Raw genomic sequence first — 19,243 nt, forward strand, 5'->3', positions numbered from 1 at the left:
TGTTTAAAATTTCAATACATGTCTAGTAATAAACCACTAGTTCTTCTTCTCCGCCCGAAATCTCCACGCTATCTCGATCTATCATCTTTGTCTCGACCATGATCCTGTCCCACCTGTTGTTAAGCACACATACAGACACAACAACAGCCGGAAACTCCGGTGAGAACAAATCCCAGTATAAAACATGTATACATGCATATCATGCAATTAAATACAAAATCATAACACTTCAATCAGTAATTATGACACATTGGCAAATACAGATAAAACTCTTCGACTCTTATTCTTTGACTCGACTCATATCTAAGTCTAGGGATCCCGGTGTGAATAAGACGTAACAAGTCTCCCACCTACTCTCCCAATCGTGGTGGCGGTACGTCTTATTCCTAGACTTCGGTCATATCTTTATCGAATCTCTACAATCGGAGTCGATCTCCTCCTATGCTTCGATACCACCGAACATCTAGAAAGTTTGGCAAATCTACCAATGACTCTCCTATCTCAATGCGTGTAAATAAATCAAGATAAAGCACAAGCATAGCAAGGTATAGAAATCTAGTATGTGATTTTGGGAAACTCGAATCAAATCTAACTCGAGTTGTATCTTCCCGAATCAACATGAATTATACCCTTCTTGGTATAGTCTCGGTTTCAACAAGTCGAAGTTTTGAAATCTCGATATCCAATCTGTCAATACCAATCTGAAAATACATAGATACAATGTACCATATCAACCTCTAACTCAAAGGAGTACACATACGGATCAATATTCAATCTCGGTACATTTCGACGGCATAACGGCGTAATCTTGAAATACCAGCAATACTATATCAATAAACATCAATCTCGATAATTCATATTCAATCAACAACACACTCTGATACCAAATCTGTATAATCTAAATCATACAGATCTGAAAAATCATAACAATTTCATACGGTATCCGTTCTTCAATTCGGTTTCAATTATACGAGGTCTAATATCCCAAGAACACCATATATTAATCATATCTGATTCCTTCACTATCATATTTTCAAACCTTGCTGGAAATGAATAAAACTTACATTTTTTTGTAGCCGTTAACAAGAGGAGCACGGAAATGTAGTCGGATTGCAATTCAGATGGTTAGATCTTGCACAACCCACTTCCGAAGTTTGGATGAAGCATTGAAGATTTCTCTGAAACTTTCCCTCGATTCTTGTTGGAGTTGGAAAGGAAATGAAGACTTATGGTGTTTAAATTGCATAGCAAGGACAAGTGGATCATCTCTTGGTGTTGCACGTCTCGCGCTTATGCGCGACCCTCACTGGCGCATATGCGCGAGACCTTCGGTCTCGGCGCTTGGCTGTATCAGCTGCTCGCGCATATGCGCGCACCATCTTGGCGCACATGCACGACATTCTCTGGAAATAACATCTTGGCTACTGGACACCTCGTGCATATGCGCACCTCTTGTTGCGCATATGCGCGAGACCTTCGTCTCGGCATATCTTGGAACCACACAGCTCGCGCATATGCGCGCCCACCAGCCGCGCATATGCACGAGACCTTCTGTCCTCGCACATATTCACAACTCAACAATTCCAATCCAATCTCGACGAGCTCTGTCTATAATCATATCAATCAATCAACTACTCATCTCAGATTAACAGGATAAAATCTCGGGCATTACAGCTTAAACTAGCTAACTAGAATAGAAGGAGAAGTCGGTGTCTCTGCGACGAGATTTTATATTCGACTCTCTACGCTTTTTGAGGCCGCGGAGGGCCCGCTAGGCGTTCTCTTTCTCGGCTGTCTTGGCGAGGGATGAGGGGATGAGTATTTTATCGAACAGATCGGATTAATACCAAAGTCAGTTCGTGAAGATGCTGAGCGCAGGGGTTGAATTGACGCACCAAAAGGCGAAGGAATTCGTTCCACTCCAGCTATGAGCTATGTATGTGTACTCTCTTTGTGCTTTATGAAGTGACTATCTGATATTCCGAGAGCCAATGAAAAGGCAGCTGGCGTGAATGGAATCATTGACCCTTCTGCTAAAACGGCAAGGAAGGCAGGCAGATCTAGAATTCCTACTTCTCGGTCACAACAGGTCTTGCTGAGCCTTGTTGCATGACTTGCTGCCTGCTTCCCCTCAAGTCTCGTGCAAACGGGTTGGTTCCAGCCCTTCTCGTTCTCAAATCAAGTCTTCTCTGAATCCGTCGATTAAAGAACTACTTACTTGCCTCGCCCTAAGCATGCAATCAGACGTCAGGTTGCACTCTATTGACTAAAAGATCGGTTGTCCTTTATAGCCGTCCCAAGGAAGTTTCTTCGGCTGAGCATGCCGAGGATTGTCCATTTATGGATGGAACAGCAAAAAGAAAGAGGGCGGGAAAAGCGAACTTTGGAACCCCTCTTAATGGTCTGTCTCTATCATTAGATTGGGGGTCTTTCGGCAGGTGTTAAATCGTCATCTCTTTCGGCGGAAAAAGAGGTCCCACAATTGAATTTCCAGCGATGACTTAGCCGGAATGAAGGATCAATAGAAATTAGGACCTAAAAAGGCATCTTTATACACCTAATAATGGTCCCCCATGACGGGGGTTGGAAAAAGACTTTAAACCAATAAATTTAAACCATCCATTTTGAGGCGCTTGGGGTCATCCACGGATGTGCTGGCCGAGGTGCTTGAGGAAGTGGCGAATGGGTGCCGCGAAGCCTATTGAAAATAGTACGTGGGAGTGGACACATTTGGTCAAGAGAAGCCAATTCATATTCTATCTATGGAGGGGAGGAAGGTAAGACAGGCATGGACAAAGAACGGCGAGGGCTGGTACGTACCCTGGGAGTGACCGACTTCTGTCCTATATTTACATTCGAAGAGCTTATCTTCTTGAATCCTATTCGTGCTCAGATTTGGCGTATTCTCAAGTTGCCAAACATGGGGAATTTTTGCGTCCACCATTCTGAAGAAGTCATTTTTTGGACGGCAAAGGGGACTCTCACCGGGCATACACATAGAAGACTGAAGCCGCCGATGTCTCGTTGTACGCTTTCCCCTCCGAACTTGGCTTGGGATGGATTCTTCCGCGCAAAGAAGTGGCTTCACCACGTGGTACAAATAGTTATTGGAAATGTTGTCACAAACAAAGAACTGATTGATAAGGAAAGCTCCCAAGAAAGCAAGGGCTGGACTGGGAGTTCTTCTTCTGTGCACGTTCTGATCTTGATACTTGATACCATATAGGGAGCATAAGGGTTGGGTGTCATGGTTGATACTAGATATGCCCTTTGGCGGATCTCCGGGAGAAATGGGCGCAACCTTCGGTTCACATCCGTCGTTAGCTACTATCGGTCTCATGATCGGTCCACGGAAGTCATTCAATCCTCTTGGCTGTTTTGGGTTGAGTCAATATCATATGAGAAGTGGGTCCAATTCAGCCCATAGCTACTCCTCTTCTGCTATCTTGCATTGTCAATTATTTCTTTTATAAAGAAAGGGTTGATATAATGTGAGAAGTCATTTCTCCCAACTATCTCGGTTAACGTGACGGAAGATTCGAGAATCTAGTTCTAATCGGTGGCTAAACGGATAGGTATAGTAATCCTAAACTATGCCCTTACTTAGGGGAAAACCCTTGTGTTTGCAGTTTCACCTCTGAAGCGAACAACCGCCTCAATTATGTATTCTGGTTTGCTTCACTCTTTCTTTAGCGGAAAGTCAAAAGTTCGGCTAGAAAGATCTTAATATAAGAAGAGAATCCAGTGTGACGAATGATGTAACGTACCATACTTTTAACTATTTTAAAATTTGCGGAAAATAAAAATTTTCTTTAAACAAGAAACAAACATTCAATTTGCGGAATCATTGAACTATTCATCCAAAATATTTGCAACATAAATATCACAATCAAAGTTTTGCTAAAGAAAATATGTGTTTGAATATCGTAAACCTAACTTGAAATCAGAGTATTAAAATTTGTCATGCTTAAAATCTTAAAATAAAACGTGGGCGGTCCTCGGGTTTAGCCTACTGCGCAGTCCAAGCCGGCTCATTGATCCCCACCCCTCGCCTCCTCAAACTCATCATCACCTGCGTCGATCAAGTCTAGTGAGTCTAAAGACTCAACATGTATAAACTGGAAGTAGCGAGTAATACGTAATAAAACCACATGCATCTTTAAAATAGAGCGTACATACATGAAATTGAACATCTCATACAGAAGCTTGAACATACGTACATACATACATAGACGCGCCATCAACATAAAACTTTTCGTAAACATGCTTGCTTCATACATACTTGAGCATACAGAACATAATTTTGCATAGAGTCATGTTTCAAAGAAAGTGACCCATAACATAATCGCCTGATCAGACTAAACCACAGTACTGGGTTGACAGGGACGAATCCACTTCCACATACATGAGATCCCCGTTCATGATTTAACGGGTAAATTGGTCCTCGTTCATGCTTTAACGCTTTCCAATCCTGATCTAAACCCGTTCATGCTTTAACGGGGTGGATTGGTCCCTGGTCATGCTTTACCGCTTTCCAATCCCATACATAATTGGTCACAAGACATTTAGCATTCCTCAAAAAAACTTAAAAATATTTTCCTTGCACGTCAACATACTTACTTGGCGTTGAGGGATTCGTTGGATCTCGCTTGGGGCCACTGCTGCAACATACTAACGTGAGTTTAAATACTTAACTTGCATATCTTAGACGTAGGTGCTCGAGCTCACCACCAAAGTGATTAAATAGCTTATGACATTCTAGTCGGGACTTGACCTCGCTTAATCATCGAGCTAACCAAAGACCTCAAACCCCAAAGCAAACATTAAAATATTCCTCAAATACGAAGTACACGAACCCCGTGCTTGGGTCCGTGTCAAGGTCCGTGTAGCTACTGTAAAGACATACTCGAAAAGAAGGGAGGGCACGGACCCCGTGCCAGGGTCCGTCTAGGGGTCCGTGTAGACACTGGAAAATGACACTCCAGAAGACACAAGGGCACGGACCCCGTGTCCTGGTCCGTGTGGGGGTCCGTGTGGCTGCGGGGAAAGCAAAAACGCGAGAAATCTTATGCTGGTGACTTAATCTCCCTCACTCGATCATTCCTACCGTTAATCGACACTCTAAGACCCATCCTAGGATACTATTTCACTGACTCAAACCTTTACGAATGCCCCCAAAGCAATGACGTCCAACCTACGACGCAATAATAATTTAAGAACATAAAATTTGACGCCAAATTGTTTCCTACGACTTCTCATGAATTCAAGTGCCTATTGACACTAACTGGCGTATGGAACACCAGCCCAAAAACATAATAAACGTGCCTAAATGCAGCAACGATCATCCGTCAATCCCCAACGAAGCCTGCAACAATAAAACTTCAAGAACACATCAATATCATAATTTTCTGAAAACGTAGTTTGAGCAGTCCCACATAAATGGTCATAACTCACTCAATTTTTATCCAAATAATTCGAATTTTATAACAAATCTAAGGTATCAAAAAGTTCTACGTTTTTTATGTTGAAAGTTTTCTCAAAATCATGGCAAAAAAATTTCAGTTGTTAAAAGAACAGCAAAAACGAGATTTTCAGATCCAAAATCTTTCCAAAATTCGATTTAAACAATTTATGCTCAAACTTTATACGTCACACATGTATTTTTACGCATAAATAACAACAAAACGCATAATATGACGAGATCGATGCATAAACGAAAGAATATACATGCCTTTTGATATTTAAAACTCACGATACGGCGATAACGAAGCGGAGACTGAGCGAGGGTTGATCCGAGATGATCGTGGAGCGATTTTCTTTGAAGAAAACTCAACGAAACCTTGCTGGAAATTCAGAGGGAGGGGCGGCTGCTGTTCTATACCAAGAACCCTAGGTTTTCTCTTTTAAAAAAAAGACATCTGAATTGTGTGTGTGTGTCGTGTATTAGTGTGTGTAAAAGTGTGTGTGTGCATGCGTTTTTGTGTGAAATAATAACATGTGTGTGTGTTAATTAATAGAAAAATATGGCTTAATTAGCTAATAAAAAAATGCTAATTAAAAGTTAATCCATACTTAAATTAAAAAACACAAAATTTATAACTTGATAAAATTTAAAAGTTTTTAAAAAAATCTTAAAATCACTTTAATCAATAAATTAGGCTTTAAGATGCTTAAATTATTAAATCATTTAAAATGCCCCATTTTTGACTTAAAATAAAATACCACATTTTAAAATTACCAAAATCGTTGCCGGTCTCTTTTCCTCGATCCCGCATCGAATAATCGCCTGAAACATGAAACTCGAAAAACATTTTAACGTGCATCACATAAACATAAATAATTTCAAATAATGCATTTAAATAAGTCATGCATTGTAATACCCGAATTTTTTTAAAAAAAAATTTTTTAAAAAAAAGTTACTGTTCACGAGTTACTGTTCACGCGCTGCGGCGCTTGAATAGTGGCGCCTAGGCGCTGACAATTCGGGAATTTTGTGCTGAGGCGCTAGAAAATGGCGCTGCGGCGCTACAGACGCGAAAAATCAATATTTAAGTCAACTTTCACCTCCTCCAATCATTTCTCCTCCTTCTTCTACACCGAAACCCTCTTTCTTTCCATTTTCTACATTTCTTTCTTCAATCTATGGGAGATTTGTTCAAGAAAATAATGAAATGAAGTTAGATTTGTGATCCTCTCGTCACGGGCTTCACGAGAATGTAAGTATTTCCCATTTTTATTCAAGTTTGGAAATGGGTTGAAATTTAGAATTGATATTTGAGTTGATATTTGAGATATTAAGATGTTGAAGATGTTATAATTGAGTTGACTTGAATTTAAAATGGATATGAGCATGGTTTCTTGTTTTTGTGCAAGAACAGTTTTTATGCCTACTGTATTTTGGGTATATGGGATGTTTCTATTTGGATTTTGATGTTATGGTATTCATCAATCTTGTAGAGCATCAAGTTAGCTTCGATTTGGTTCTTGAATCACTCAATTACATGAAGAAATGAGAGAGATATGTAAATTTTACTAAAACTGGTCTGGAATTCCGAGTTAGTGCAGTTTTGTGTACATGCCTTATGTTTATTCAAATTATTGTATTAATCGGTTGAGATTCTGAATTTGATGTTCAAATGAAAGTTATAGAGCATTGTCTTATCTTCGAAATGATAACAAATTGGCTTGATTCCATTGGATATTGAGAAAGTTATGCTCAAAATAATAGTGTGCCCGAAATGTGTTGACGCAGAATTCGTGAGAATGATGTTGTATGTTTCAGATTATGAACAAATCGGTAAACGACTTTGTTTGACAATACTTTGTGAAGAACAATTGTTGGGCTTTGAGTTTTCTTGCATATTCAATTCGCGGATCTTGATTTGAATCAATATTGAATTAATTATGAATTTTGTACAGAAACTGCTCTATTTTGATAAATGAACCGAGTTCTTGAGTTATAGTATACTTCAAAGATTCAAGACTTCTCGACTACACCTTTCGATCTCCTTTTGGTAATATTTGAAAGGTATGTTACGGTCGGTAACATACGAGGTAAAAGTATCATTTTGATTTTAAATTGAAAATTCTATGGCTCGATGAAATACTTGTGATTTGATTATAATTGTTGTCTTGAGATGAGTTTATTATGATATCGAGATGATGATATTGATTTGCATCATTACATTGCATATTGAGCCACTTGTCGATTCAAATTTGATATGGCGGGGATCGCCTTGATTTATTGATTTGTTGGATGTATAGGGCTATAGTTGAGTTGGCATAGTGTATGCGGAGGTCGTTGTTATGGCCTGAACACTCTCTATAGGCACACCTTAGTCCTGGGATTGTAGAACACAGCAACCCACCCCGAGCGGATGAGTCGGTGGATGTTGCTGGGGGATACTCTTCCCTTGGGTACCCTATGACCAGATGATTCACTTGATCTTGAGATTTATTGTTAGCCCACAGCTCCTGATCATGCATTGCATTATATTGCATCTTTATGAAATTATATGAACTAGCTGTCAGTTTAAATCTCATATGTTATTGATTGTATCATACTGGGTTTATACTCATTGGCACGTCGGCTACCTCTTGTTTTCATGTGCTTGACGGTAGGTGAGGCGAGGCTTGGGATGCCAGAGTCCAGCTCCAGGCGAGGAGATACGAGTTAAGTGGGATTCTCGGGTCTTAGGAGCTATGTGATGATGTTGGATTTCTTTGGTTCAGTACTTTATTTTGGCATGTTAAATTTTATATTTCAGGTATTTGAGATCTTTATATTATTTTAACGATATTTATGTCGGTTGGTGAACCACTGATTATGTATTTTACTCAATCATTTGATTTGTTACATTTATAATTATTAATATTAGATGTCGGACCTGGGGCCCCACATGCATGACTAATACTCATTTTAAATTTAAATAAGTGATCTAGCAATTAAATAAATACATGGGTTTTACGTGTACTGAATTTTTGGCTCTACAGTTGCTCCCCCACTTATATAAATTTCGTCCTCGAAATTAAATCTTACCAAACAATTCCGAATAGCGATTCCTCTTGTCTGCTTCAGTCTCCCAAGTGGCCTCCTCCAATGATTGGTTTAGCCACCGGACTTTGACTAGTTTGGTCACCTTGTTCCGAAGTCTACGCTCCTGTCTGTCTATGATTTGGAAAGGTCTTTCCTCATATGACAGGTCTGGAGCAAGTTGCAACGGCTCATAGCTCAGAACATGCGAAAGATTAGCTAGGTACTTCCTTAGCATCGAGACGTGTAACACATTGTGTAAACCAGCCAGATTCGGTGGTAGGGCCACACGATAAGCTAATGTCCCAACTCTGTGAAGGATCTCGAACGGCCCAATAAACCTCGGACTCAGCTTGCCTCTTTTCCTAAATCTCATAACACCCTTCATGGGTGCTATCTTTATGAAAACGTGATCACCTTCGACAAACTCTAAATCCCTTCTCCTCTTGTCAGCATAGCTCTTCTGACGACTCTGGGCGGTCTTCATTCTGTCTCTGATCTTGACCACCACATCTGCAGTTTGCTGAACTATCTCTGGCCCAAGTTCTGGTCTCTCACCAACCTCATCCCAATGAATTGATGATATGCACTTCCTTCCATACAATACCTCGTAGGGAGCCATACCTATAGCTGTTTGGAAACTGTTGTTGTAAGTAAACTCCACTAGAGGTAGCTTTGATTCCCAACTCCCATGGAAATCGATTACACAAGCTCTCAACAAATCCTCCAATATTTGGATCACACGCTCAGACTGGCCGTCTGTCTGCGGGTGAAATGTTGTACTGAAAAGCAACTTCGTCCCCATGGCTGCATGTAAGCTCTTCTAAAAGGACGATGTGAACCTCAGGTCCCTGTCGGACACAATAGAAACTTGGATCCCATGCAATCAGACAATCTCCTTGATGTAAATCTCCGCATATTGTGTCATGGAGAAAGTCGTCTTCAATGGCAAGAAGTGCGCTGACTTGGTGAGTCGGTTCACTATAACCCAAATGGCATTAAATCCTCTGACTGACTTTGGCAACCCAATGACGAAGTCCATGGTGATATTCTCCTACTTCCACTCAGGGATAGGGAGCGGCTTGAGCATTCTTGCTGGCCTCTGATGTTCTGCCTTCACCTGCTGACAAGTGAGGCATTCAGACACAATTCAGCGGATGTCTCTCTTCATACCTTGCCACCAATACAGGATTTGCAAATCCTTATACATCTTGGTACCTCCTGGATGGATGGAATACGGAGATGCATGTGCCTCTGACAAGATATCCTCTCTGATGGAATCAATATTAGGCACCTACATTCTATCTCTGTATCTCACAATACCTTCTGACACTGTGTAGAACACACTGCCCTTAGCTTCATCCTTCAGTCTCCATTTCTGCAACTGCTCATCTGAAGACTGACCTACTCGGATACGATCTAGCAAAGAAGATTGGACTCTCAGATTAGACAGCCTCGGAGCTCTGCCTTTACGATAAACCTCTAGGTAAAACCTCTGAATCTCAGACTAAAGAGGTCTCTGCACTAACAACTATGCTACAACTGCCACTTTTCTGCTCAAAGCGTCTGCGACAACGTTAGCCTTTCCCGGATGGTAGCTAATTTCGCACTCGTAATCTTTTACCACCTCTAACCACCGTCTCTGTCTCATATTCAGTTCTTTCTGCGTGAAGAAATACTTGAGACTTTTGTAATCGGTGAAAATCTGGCATTTCTAGCCGTACAGGTAGTGTCTCAAAATCTTCAATGCAAAGACAACGGCGGCTAGTTCTAAATCGTGAGTCGGGTAGTACTTCTCATGCACCTTCAACTGCCTGGAAGCATATGCTATAACCCGACCATGCTGCATCAACACTGCGCCTAATCTGAGCTTAGTTGCATCGGTGTATAACACAAAATCTCCTTGCCCTGATGGCATGGCTAACACTGGCACTGAAATAAGAGCTTTCTTCAAAGTATCAAAGCTCTTCTTGTTAGAGTAGGTACACATCGAGCCAAGTGCTGGCCGAGTGTTCACAATGAAACTCTATGTATAAGCAATCTTTATTTTAATAATATTTGAAATTATTGTTTTGGCACATCTTTATCTATATACCCATGCTAGTTGCATAGATAAAGCCCTTGAATATACAAATAGTAGAAAGAATATGAGATGCTCATATGATGAGTATCATGAAACTCATATTTGGAATACTGTATATTCTAAACGGTTCCTAGTCGATTCAGCCGCCGCTAAGAAGGATATAGGCCGCTCGAGCTTGAGACTAGTATCTGCGATGTGAGTACCATGTTTCATTGGTAGGGGACATTGTGATGTCCGAGCATGCAGATAGGTGCTCCTGGTAGAGTGCACTGAACAACCCTCCATTAAAGGACTTTCCAAGTGGTTCTCACTTATCGAGTGGAAAAGTCCTAGTTTATGGTTGTACACCATTAGTCCTTATGACCCGGGACAACATTGAGACTCTATGTGCTAGAATTACACTTTGACTTGTTTACCGACTCTCATGGGGTCATCAGGTGGCAAGGTTGGGTGTTCTGTCGAAACATATAGGAGTCGATGCATTGTAGTCGGGGATTCACCGCTTACCTACGGGTATGGATATCCTATGTGTTTTTCATGTATATGTAGTTTGAAATCTCTGATCAGAGTATGGTGGTAATTATGAAAGGGGTTTCATAGATTACACCATCGATGCAACTACGACATGACACATAGTATCGATTCATTGACAACTCTCGATATACCAATGGTTGTCGAATCGGTCGGGATATATGAGTTGAAGGGACCGTACTGTACGCTAACCATAATTGAATGGTTCTTGCAGGCACTATCATTTGATACCTAGGGAATCATGTAAGCGATGCTGCTAGGCGTTTAACATGATTGGTTGGGTACTATCAGACTTGAGTTCTGACGTTCTTATTATCAAGGAGTTGATAAATAAGAATGGAGCAATTGGGGTATGCTCATATAAGGACATGTTTAGTCCGAATCACATGGAGATGTGAACCCACGGCTAGTTGTATCAATGAACCATTGAGGGCCACACAAGTACTAGCTTTCTAGATCCCGTTGAGAAGTAAAATAGTTCAATGTGTTGAACGGCTTATAAAGGAGTTTATAAGCGTAAGGAAAATTAGAAGTATGACTTCTATAAAGGAGAAAATAGTTCAATGTGTTGAACGGCTTATAAATGAGTTTATAGGCGTAAGGAAAAATAGAAGTATGACTTCTATGAGAGAAATATAAATTTTATTTTTGGAAGTGTTCCTAAATTAAAAGTTTGGCCAAGTGAATAATGTATTTGAAAATTGTGATTTTCATAAACATTATTATGGACTAAATTAAATTAATTCAAGTGTTGAATTAATTAAACACTAGTGGACCTAGTAGAGTCCAAATAATTAAATTAATTCAAGTGTTGGATTAATTAAATCATATTGAGTCTTGTAGAGCTCAATTAAAATAATTATTTAACTAGTGGGACTTGGGTAAATTCAAGTAATGTTTAATTAGTCTCAAATATGTTTGAGATAATTAAAATTAAGTCCATGGATTTTTAATTGTTAAAAATCAAATAACAAAGCATGCTTGGGAGGTGGAAGGTTGTGGATTACTTTTTTATTAAAATAATACAAGGCATGCACCTTTTGCTTTTTGCTTTTCTCACAACCAAGACAAGAAAATTAAATTATTCTCCCCTCCACTCCAAGATGCAATGGCCGAAAATTTTGCTCTTGTTCTCTCCCATTTTTCTCTCATTTTTCTTCTTCAAGTGTTGAGGAAAGAAAATAATTCTCATTGAAAAATCCTCTTAGTTTTCTAGTGCAAATTAAGAGGGGATCTACCTAGTTGGTGGTGGGCTTAATAGTTGAGCAAGGAGTGCTCAAAGGAAGCTTGAAGATAGTTTCTACCATTGAAGAGCTAAGGTGTTTACACCTTGGTTGGAGCCATACATCAATCCTTGTGATTGATAGGTATATCTCTCAAACACCCTATGTATGACATAGTTTGTGTTTTTCGTATTTCCTACACCAAGATATGGAGGTGGCCGAAATTTTACATAAAAATTGATTTTAAACTTCCGTTGCGCTTCCGGTCACCGTAACCGATCCCCTTTCACTTCTGACACTCTTCACTCCACACGAATTTAGCATTCTTCTTGGTCTGTGAAGTGAGTGGCACTGCTATCGACGAAAACCCTGAATAAACTTCCTTTAGTAGCTTGCTAGGCCTAGGAAACTGGGAATCTCTGACGCATTCTTCGGTTCAACCCATTCCTTGACTGCTGCTACCTTAGTTGGATCCACCTGAATACCACTGCTAGATATTATATGACCCAAAAACGCTACCTTCTCCAACCAAAATTCACACTTACTAAATTTTGCAAACAACTTGTGCCTCTGCAAGATTTTCAAAACTGTACCCAAGTCCTGACGTGCTCCTCATAGCTCTTCGAGTAAATGATAATGTCTTCAATGAACACTATGAAGAACTGATCTAGGTAGGGCTGAAATACTCGGTTAATGAGGTCCAAAAAAATCGCTGGAGCATTTGTCGGTCCAAACGGCATAACTAAGAACTCGTAATGCCGATATCTACTTCTGAAGGCTGTCTTAGTTTTACTTTACTATGACCTCGAATTCTGACTTATCTCACAATTCCCAATATTAGAAATGGAGGTTCAAACTTATCGTATCTTACTTTTCTTATACTATACCCGAAATGTTCATCGATCTATTACATTAGCATTTATGCAGTTCAACCTAAGAAATCTTAGCACCAAAAGTTACTGATAAACTTCTATCATTGGTACTACACTCAAAAGTTAATGATAAACATAAAAATTGTACATTAATTAAATTTTTTATAATATAATTATATAGTTTTTGTTTTATTAAATGTTTAAATATTATATGTTTTATAATAAATTGTATAAAATATAAGTTGTTGTGTAATTACAAGTTTTTACTATTTTTTACATGTTCGATAAAACAAGAATAAACTTGGCATTGAAATTGAGATTAAGATGATTCTTGGACCTGTAGAAAGTTGATTATAATATCTACAATATGTTGACAAGCATTAGATAAAAATCCTCTCACAATTGGGATCAAATTAAGCAACAAATAAAGTTACCAAAGGAGTGACAGTTTTACCATGCTCTAGTATTTTGACCATATCTCTCAAATTACTTGGTCAAATGGTTTGAAAAAAATACTACAACTAGACAACTCAATTATCCACATGTTTCTATTTACGTGAAGAAGCAAATTCAGAGAAGAAGATTTTCAAAAGTGATGTGTAATATAATATAATATCTCAGAACACCAATGAAGACTTATGTGTAAAAAAATAATATTTTATTTGTGGTTGTCTCCCCAAATTTGGCTATAAATAGGAATGCATTGTAATGTATTGAGATATCCCTCATTCTAAGAACAAACTTTTGAGTTCATAATATTTCTCTCTATATTTTTCGTTTATTTCTTCATTTAAATACAATTAGCATGTTAATTTCATATTCAAAGTTTTACACTTTGAATAATGAATAGTTAACTTCCTAAAGTTGAGATGATAAGGTGAAACTCTTGGCATGATAATAAGGTTATTAAAAGGTAAGAATCTATGTTTTATATTATTTAATCATTATTTATTGTTTATGTTATTTTTATTTCTTTAAGCATTTTTATACCCTACTTATAAGTGGGAGTTTTGATTTATTGTTGCTATATGTTACACTAAATTTTTGGAACCATTTAAATGTTTGTTTGGTATTACCAACCATTTAAAGTGGATGCCTTGATTTATTATATATGAATATATTATAATATTAAATTCTTGGAACCATTTAAATGTTTGTTTGGTTTTACCAACCATTTAAAGTGGGAACCTTGATTTACTATATATAAATATATCATAATATTAATTTCTTGGTACCATTTAAATGTTAGTTTGGTTTTACCAACCATTTAAAGTGGGAACCTTGATTTAGTGTTTACAAATATATATATAGCACAATAAATACTTGACCACATTTATAAGTTTTGGTATATATTATATACTTATAAGATAATAATTTATAACATAATATAAATATGATTATTTAATATATTGGAACCATTTTATTAAGTGGATTTCAATATTGTTCGTTAATGTTAACTTTATTAAAATACCAAGAGTGGATCCTTTAATCTCAACTACTTAAATTAAAATTTGAACAATTAAAATTTACCCATTAAAGATTCAAACAATTAAAATTAAAAAGAAACAAAAACAAAAACAAAACAAAAAGACATTGTAGTGGACTTGTAATTACCTTAGCTTCCCTGTGGATACGATATCGGACTCACCGAATTATACTACTTGTGGACAACCTGCTCTTGGGAGTGCAACAATCAAAGTGACAACAAGTTTTTGGCGCCGTTGCCGGGAAGTATAATTTAATTTTAAGTCTATTTAATTTTGTTTATAGTTTATTTTTTTTTATTTGAATTTTTATTGCTTTTGTGTGTTTTTATTCTTTTGCATTTGCATTTGCATGAGCATTTGGTCACGTACACTTAGTGGTCGACGTATTCGAAATAACCCTTTATTTTTACAAAACATGGCGGAAGAACCCATCCAAGAAAATGAAGATGAAATTCAATCTCAACATGAACATGATAGACGAAGAACACTTAGGGATCACATGAATCCTACACGTACTAGTGCACCTTCATGTCTAGTTTTTCCCCCTGATGCATCTCATTTCAATTTTAAGCCTGGTATTATCCAACTTTTACCCAACTTTCATGGTTTAGATTCTGAAAATCCATACATGCATTTACGAGAGTTTGAAGAAGTGTGCAACACATTTAATGATCTAAATTGTAGCATGAACACCATTCTACTTAAGCTTTTTCCTTTTTCTTTAAAAGATAAAGCTAAAACTTGGCTACAAAATCTTAGATCGGGATCCATTCGAACTTGGGATGAATTGCAACAACAATTTTTGAAAAAGTTTTTTCCATCTCATAGAACAAATTCTTTCAAAAGGCAAATCATCACTTTCACTCAAAAACAAGGAGAAACTTTTTATCAGTGTTGGGATAGATATAAAGAATTGCTTAATCTTTGTCCACATCATGGTTTTGAAATTTGGAGAGTTGTTTCTCAATTTTATGAAGGCTTAACACCTAAAGATAGGCAAATGGTTGAATTTATGTGTAATGGAACATTTGAAGATAAAGATCCAAATGAGGCAATTGAGTATCTCGATTCATTAGCTGAAAATGCTCAAAATTGGGACACTATAGGTACAATCGAACCATCAAACAAGATTCAATCTCCTACATCTGGTGGAGGTATGTACACTCTCAAAGATGAACATGATCTTCAAGCTAGATTTACCTCTTTGGCAAGAAAAGTTGAGGCATTTGAATTGAAAAAGAATGGTCAATTAAAATCTGTTCAAGAAATTGCATGTCACATCTGTGATACAAGTGATCATTCTACAAAAGATTGTCCCACTTTGCCTTCTTTTAATGAATGTCTCCATGAACAAGCCAATGTTTTAAACAATCTCAAAAGGCCAAATTTTGAACCATTTTCTCAAAGTTACAATCCAGGTTGGCAAAATCATCCAAATTTTAGTTGGAGGAAGGATAATGCTCCATAATTTTCACAACCACATTTCCAAAATCAACAAATTTTTCAAAATTATGCACCTTATGTCCCTCCACCTAAAAAGAATTTGGAAGATATATTGAATTCTTTCATTGCAAAGCAAGAGTCTATCAAAAATCAAACTGCTCAAACCATGACATATTTGAAAGATACTCTTGCTAAATTTGCATCTGCACTTAATGTTCATGAAAAAGGTAAATTTCCTTCACAACCTCTGCCTAATCCCAAGGATCATCATTCACAAACTGGAACTTCTGGAACTCAACCGATGGATCAAGTAAAATCTGTTATTACCCTTCGAAGTGGTAAGGTTGTGGAAAAATCCATTCTTGAACCTTGTGAAGATGATGATAAATCAACTCCAAAGGGTAAGGAAGTGGAACCCATAACTTGCGAAGAGGAGGTTCAACAGACAGTGTCACCATTATTCCCTCATGCATTGAAAAATACAAAAAAATCAAATTTGAATTCTGATATATATGATATTTTTAAACAAGTAAAAGTTAATATTCCTTTATTAGATGCAATAAAACAGGTACCATCATATGCCAAATTTTTGAAAGACTTGTGCACTGTGAAAAGAAAATTGAATGTGAAAAAGAAAGCATTTTTAGCCGAACAAGTAAGTGCAATCATTCAAAATAATAATGCTTTGAAATACAAAGACCCTGGTTGTCCTACTATTTCTTGTATTATTGGAGAACGAAAGATTAAAAAAGCCTTGCTTGACCTTGGAGCTAGTGTGAATTTACTTCCATATTCAGTTTATCAAGAACTCAATCTAGGCGAGTTAAAACCTACTTCGGTAACACTTTTACTTGCTGATAGATCTGTTAAAGTGCCAAGAGGTATGGTAGAAGACGTGTTGGTCCAAGTTGATAACTTTGTATATCCTGTCGATTTCATAGTTTTAGATACACGACCTATCGAACCTTGTAATGCAATTCCTGTAATTTTAGGTCGTCCATTTTTAGCAAATTCTAATGCTCTTATAAAGTGCAGGAATGGAATAATGAAATTGTCATTTGGTAACATGACCTTGGAGCTTAATGTGTTTAATCTTTGTAAGGAACCACATGACAAAAGAGATGAAAGTGAAGATGAAAATCTTATTGAAACTCTTGTGGAAGAAAACATTCAAGAAGGGAGTACTCGTGATCAATTAGATATTTGTTCAATTGAAACTGTTAAAGAAAATATTGAAATTGATCTTGATGATTTTATCAGGTATCACTCGTTACCAGGATCAGAGAAAGAATGTGATGCAAAATATGAGAACAAAGACGAACCACCCATATTGGAGTTAAAACCCTTGCCAGAAGAATTGAAGTATGCATTTCTTGGAGAAGATGAAACATATCATGTGTTAATTTCTTCCAAACTAGCAAGTGATGAAGAAGGTAAATTAGTGGATATGCTTAAAAGACATAAAAATGCAATTGGTTGGACACTAAAAGATCTCAAGGCATTAATCCACTAATTTGCACACACAAAATTCACTTAGAAGAAAATGCAAAAACATCTCAACAACCACAAAGGAGATTAAATCCACACATGAAAGATGTTGTGAAAACTGAAGTTTTCAAACTACTTGATGTTGGGATTATCTACCCTATTTCTCATAGTAAGTGGGTAAGCCCAACACAAGTAGTTCCGAAAAAATCTGGCATCACAGTGATAAAAAATGAAAAAGGTGAATTGTTAACAAGTCGCGTCCCATCTAGTTGGCGGATGTGTATTGATTATAGAAAACTAAATAACGCCACTAGAAAAGATCATTTTTTATTACCATTTTTGGATCAAATTTTAGAAAGAGTAGCAGGTCATCCATACTACTGTTTTCTTGATGGATATTCAGGTTATTATCAAATTCCCATTGCACTCGAAGATCAAGATAAAACTACATTCACATGTCATTTTGGAACATTTGCATTTAGAAGGACGCCATTTGGATTATGCAATGCCCCAGCAACATTTCAAAGATGTATGCTAAGCATTTTTTGCGACATGGTTAAGAAATTGTTTGGATATTTTCATGGATGATTTAACTGTCTTTGGGAATACATTTGATCATTGTCTTGAAAATTTAGAAAAAGTTTTAAAAAGATGCGAGGAAAAAGGTCTTATTTTAAATTGGGAAAAATGTCATTACATGATTACTTCTGGAATTGTTTGGGGACATGTCGTGTCATCTCATGGAATTGAAGTTGACAAAGCAAAAGTTGATGTCATTGCCAATTTACCCTCTCCAAAAACCATTAAAGAAATTCCCTCATTTTTGGGACATGTTGGATTTTATAGGAGGTTTATAAAGGACTTTAGTTTAATCTCTAAACCCATTTGTAACCTCTTAACAAAAGACAGTGCATTTGAGTGGACTCAAGAATGTCAAAATTCTTTTGATAAAATCATTCGACATTTAACATCAGCTCCTACCATGCAACCTCCTGATTGGTCTTTATCATTTGAAATTATGTGCGATGCGAGTGATTATGCAGTCGGTGCAGTATTGGGTCAAAGAAGAAACGGTAAGCCTTATGTGATATATTATGAAAGTAGAACTTTAAACAATGCTCAAATGAATTACTCCACAACTGAAAAAGAACTACTTGCTGTAATATTTGCATTAGATAAATTTCGTTCTTATTTGATTGGATCAATGACTATTGTGTTTACTGATCATTCTGCTATTAGATATTTGTTGACCAAACAGGATGCAAAGCCACGACTGATGCAATGGATTTTGTTGCTCCAAGAATTTGACATTGTGATCAAAGATAAAAAAGGAACCGAGAATTTCGTAGCCGATCATTTATCAAGACTAGTAACAGGATCATCTTGTGAAATGACACCAATTAACGATAATTTTCCTGATGAACATCTATTTTCAGTTACTACTACACCTTGGTTTGCTAACATAGTAAATTTTCTTGTGACAAGAAAAATGCCACCGCAATGGAGTTCTCAAGATAAAAGAAAATTTTTGAATGAGGTAAAAAACTTTTATTGGGATGATCCGTATCTGTTCAAGTATTGTC

Source organism: Primulina huaijiensis, chromosome 2, assembly GCF_012295235.1.
Source record: "Primulina huaijiensis isolate GDHJ02 chromosome 2, ASM1229523v2, whole genome shotgun sequence".
Classification (NCBI taxonomy): Eukaryota; Viridiplantae; Streptophyta; class Magnoliopsida; order Lamiales; family Gesneriaceae; genus Primulina; species Primulina huaijiensis.